Source organism: Salvia splendens, chromosome 12 (assembly GCF_004379255.2).
Source record: "Salvia splendens isolate huo1 chromosome 12, SspV2, whole genome shotgun sequence".
In the NCBI taxonomy this organism is placed as follows: domain Eukaryota; kingdom Viridiplantae; phylum Streptophyta; class Magnoliopsida; order Lamiales; family Lamiaceae; genus Salvia; species Salvia splendens.
The window spans coordinates 14747479-14752767 of NC_056043.1; positions in this window are offsets into that span (position 1 = coordinate 14747479).

The following is a 5289-nucleotide window of genomic DNA, read 5'->3' on the forward strand; positions in this document are numbered from 1 at the left end:
TAAAACTCTAATTATTATTTTCCAATGAATGCAACAGAATATTTTTGTCATAATGTTGTTATGTTTTACATTTAATGGATGTTTATTGCATATTTAAATGTATAAGTGAACATAACAAAGTCTAAGTCTTTGTTTTAGTAGACCGGTTGTTGGCTGCCCTCAATTTAAGGTACGCGGTCAGTCCTGAACAATGAAAAATATGAATTTCACAACCTAGATAGGCCTAGACTACTTATCGTGAAAGGTTGCAATGTCAGTCCGATTATTTCTAAGCCTTATTGAAATAAGATGACGTTGGTGTGGTATAGCACTGAATGCATCTAACAGCAAGACAAGTCTTTATGCTATCTACTGAAAGACGAGGTCTTGATAATTAATTTCTTAATCAATGTACGTTAGCATTGAGCATACGATATTGAGTATCTACTACTTTGACTTACCAAAGGTGCGAGTTTTTCGTCACCCACCGATCAAGGTATATTGGGTAGTGGTGATCATTATCTGGCGGTTCTAGGATTGCTATTATGTTGAATCGTGCACGAGGAGAGTCTCGTTTGATAACATCCACAAAAGGAGCTCGAAACAAGGTTTTATTATTCGGAACCTAGCTAGTTGGAGTTTGATTACTCTATGAATAATAAATATGAGTTTCTTGCTAAGTCCACTCTTGGAGATTAAAATATGTTGATTAATTAAGTCCATAGCAGACATTGATTAATTAATGAATGTTTCTATCTTAAGCGCGGAAAGGAAACCCGGAATACTTGTAATTTCGGTTTTGGAAAGGCAGTTCAATATTACTTCTATAGTGGCTGCTTGTAATATTCCAATATAAGCTTATATTAAATTGTGAGTTCAATTTAATTAGTAAAAAGCTAATTGGGTGAGGCCATGTCCAAATTCTTCCTTAGATCCCTGACTGAGCCCCTCTGTTTAGAGAGAGAATCGAAAATTGCTCTCCTTCAGTGAGCAGATACATGTCTTCGTTATTCAAGTCCTAGTACACTTGTGAGATTTGCCCACACAAATATCAGTCTACAGTCCAGGACACCAGTCAGAAGATCCGAGGTCGAGTTCTCAAGATCTTCACGTGGAGAAGAAGCAAGCCATCTTCGATTCTTAAGTGAATCAACAAGGTAAATTGGCTAACTCCATAGTATGCATGTTTTAGGGATTATTTGTACTAAAGCATGTTTAAAATTCAAGTTATGAGCATGATACATCTGATAATTACACGAATAGAATTTATCTAAATAATCTGCAAAATAGATCATTTTTATGTGATCCGTTAGAACGCACGCTTCCGCTACCAACCCCTTCAATTGGTATCAGAGTCAGTCTTTGGCTCTGATTATTTGAATTTAAATTTAGCGAAATTCATGTATGCATGTGTTATTTGATTACGAAGCATGTTTTTGTTGGTTTTTGTTTAATTTTATACATATTGAACTCAAGAACAATCGAATCAAAGAACTTGAATTTTTCGATCGTACGAGAAGTGCGATCCGTCGGCGCTCACGCTGAGACGGATCGCACCACGCGCGATCGAGAAAGGGTAGTCGAAATAGTGGGAGCCGAGGGATCATAGGTCATGGGGCGACGCGCAAACGAGCATGGGCTCGTGTGTGCCGCCGACCGAGACCAAACCCTAGGTGGCCCCCGCGCCAAGCTCGACGCATGGAGGATGGCGCGGTACGAAAGTTCGAGCATGAACGCACCGGAACACCGTGACGCCGAACCCCAACCCTGGGCGGAAGATACCGACCGTCCGCCCCAAACAAGGCCGAGAGCGATGCACCCTAAGGCGCGACGCTGGCTGAGCCAGTGGGAGCGGCGGATAGACAGTGGCCGAGACGGGTCTTCGCGGCGGCCGAGAGCAGTGCCACCGTCGTGCACGCTGCTGGCTGAGCATCGCGGCACCCGACGTGCAAGGACACCGAGACGGAATCAGCGGCTGGCCGAGAGTTGAGGCGCCTATGCGTGTCTCGCTGGCCAAGAGCTGCCGAGACACCGACGAGCCGGTGGTCAAGCCAGGCGGCCGAGAGCATGCGCGCACACATGCGCTGCTGGCCAAGACACAATGTACGTCGTGATCCGACGATGAACTTGTCGGATTTTCGTCGTTCATCGTTCGTGCGAACCTCGTACGATGAGATAATGATGAAAGATTATTTTAATGATTATTTAATTTTTTAATTAAAAGATATCATTAAAATATTATTATTTAATAGAAATAGAATCTTTTTGGAAAATTTACCTAGATTTTAGGAATATTTTTATTATTTTCTATATCTATGGTAATAAATAATATTATTTTTTTCCTAGATGATATGGATGAGGATAATTTAATAGTTTCCTAATATTTATATATCTAGAATCCTAATAAGGATATATATGTATGAATACATTAAATAATATATCTTCTCTTCCTAATTTTGAACATCGAAATAATTTGAATTTAATTTTTCATGTCTTATTAAGAATTAAATAACTTAATTATTTTAGATATATCTTATAGTAGACACGAATAAGAATTAAATTCTAGAACATTACTTTCCTAAAGGAAGATACCAATAATGAACAAAAGATTTAATTATCCAGCATATTAAATACCAACATAATTTAATTAAGCCTTAATCTGCCTCAAGACCATGGATAATTAAAGAAAAACCATAACCAAAATATATAAGCTGTAATTACGAACTCAACGTTTGTATATGGTCTCCATCAATTGGTCTGCAATTTATGAAGCTTTTTTCTAATATTATTGCCACCTGCTCTGTGGGGATAATAATCCTAAGAAATAGCGAGTTCATGAGGGCGGACTTCTCGAATATAAATAGTATGAACTAGAATGTGGTTTCCAATATTATCGCCATCTGCTTTGTGGGGACAATAATCCTAAGAAACTGCGAGATTCAGAAGTTCACACAGGTTTTATGGGATAGCTTGATCTTGTTAGCAGCACATGAGCATTGTTATGGGAGTGTGTTGTAGGAATGAGACTCTGTAATGCTAAATTCGATGGTCTTGCTTAGGCAACATTAGGCGGCCATGCCACTCTGTGGTCTCTGGACTATTCGTCGATGATTGTGACCAATAAAATTGTATGATTTTAATGCGTATTGACTTCCTCTGGAGGGTACGAAATTTTAATTTTACAGTTGTAAGATTTTGAAAAGTTTTAGGTTAAGCTGATCAAACATCTTACATAAGTTTATGACAAATAATAAATACTCTGTTTTGTAGTGCAAAATCAAATCGTCAAGATGTCGTTCAATCCTCTTTCTGCAATTCTTAAAGAAAACAAACTCGAGGGCCAAAATTACATAGAATGGAAACAAAACTTGGACATCGTTCTTACAGTAGATGAGTACATCTTTGTACTCACAACCCTGCGACCTCCAGTGCCGGTGGCTATTGCGACGGCAGGAGTCAGAGATGCACACAGACGGTGGCATAAGGCGAATGAGATGGCTAAGTGCTACATGTTGGCTTCTATGTCTTCAGTACTCATGCATCAGCATTCTGCCATGGAAACAGCCGTCGAGATCATGCAGAATCTCAAGAATCTTTTTGGTACTCAGAATCGAACGGCTAAGTCTCAAGCCTTTCGGAGTATCATGTCGAAGACAATGAAGGAAGGCACGTCAGTGAGGAACCATGTCCTCGAGATGATGAGCCACCTCAACCAAATTGAGGTCTTGGGAGGGACGATCGATCCCGAGTCCCGGGTAATTATTATCCTTCAAAGTCTTCCCCCTAGCTTCCAACTGTTTAAGCTCAATTTTGAGATGAACAAAAGGAACTACACCTTGGCAGAGTTGTTGACTGAATTTCAGTTGGCAGAGGACCTTATGGTCCAGGCTAAGGCAGCTATGATGACTTCGACGCCTCGTTCCTCTGGCATTAGGCCTAGCAAAGGAAAAAGACAGGCACCGAACTAAGAAGCGGCTAAGATGGCTAAGGGAAAGAAGAAGAAGAGGGCTAACAAGAAGCCCACGGAGAAGTGTTTCAAGTGTGGGGAAAATGAGCATTGGAAGCCAGACTGTCCTAAAAAGGGCAAGGCTACAGGTATGCACCAAGCTTTAGTAGTCGAGTCATGTTTGGCATTGACTTCTACTTGCACTTGGGTTATTGACACAGTAGCCATCGATCATATTTTTTTTTATCCTGACTTAATGCAGGTGACAAGACGGCTACATGATCATGAGATCGAAGTCCAGCTGGGCAACGCTACAAAAGTGGCGGCCGTTGCAGTGGGAGACGTTTATTTGCGCTTTAGTAGTGATAGATTTTTGATTTTGAAGAATATTTTATTGTTACCTTCTTTTAGAAGAAATTTAATTTCAGTTTCTAAATTAATTTTTGATGGATATTCGATTTCTTTTAATGACAACTGCGTTATTAAGAAAGATGGTTCTTATATCTGTCGTGGTATCATGGAAAACGATCTGTACACAATCACATCTACACAGTTTAATAATCGCAAATCAGAACTCAATACAACATCGAAAATTTCAAAGAAACGAAAGGAACCTTCAAGTTCAATGAACGAAACGTACTTGTGGCACCTTAGACTTGGTCATGCCAATTAAAGGAGGATCCATTCTCTTGTTCAACAAGTTCTTATTAAAGGTCTAGAGGAGGAACCTTTTCATAAGTGTGAGTCATGCTTAGAAGGCAAGATGACCAAGAGGCATTTTCAGGCTAAGGGCAATAGGGCCAAGGAAGTACTTGAGCTCATTCATTCCAATGTATGTGGACCAATGTCTACTGAAGCAAGAGGTGGTTTTTGATACTTCATCACATTCATTGATGACTTCTCGAAAATTGGATACGTCTATTTGATGACCCACAAGTTAGAGTTTTTCGACAAGTTCAAGGACTTTAAGGCTCAAGTGGAGAAGTATCATGGTAAGAGTATCAAATGCCTGTGATCTGATCGTGGAGGCAAATACCTCAGTGCCGAGTTTTTGAACTACTTATCGGAGTCGGGAATCCAATCCCAATTGACTGTGCCGGGCACACCCCAGCAGAACGGCGTGGCTGAAAGAAGGAACATGACCTTGTTAAACATGGTCCGATCGAGAAAAGAAGATGTTGTGCTTATCTCAAGAACCTTACATCAACACATTACTTAGTCGTTTTAGCATGCAGGATGCCAAGAAATGTTTCTTACCTTTTAGACATGGCATCCATCTATCTAAAGAGATGTGCCCCAAAACGCCGTCTGAGATACAAGCAATAATAAGGATTCTATATGCTTCAGCAGTTGAAAGTCTCATG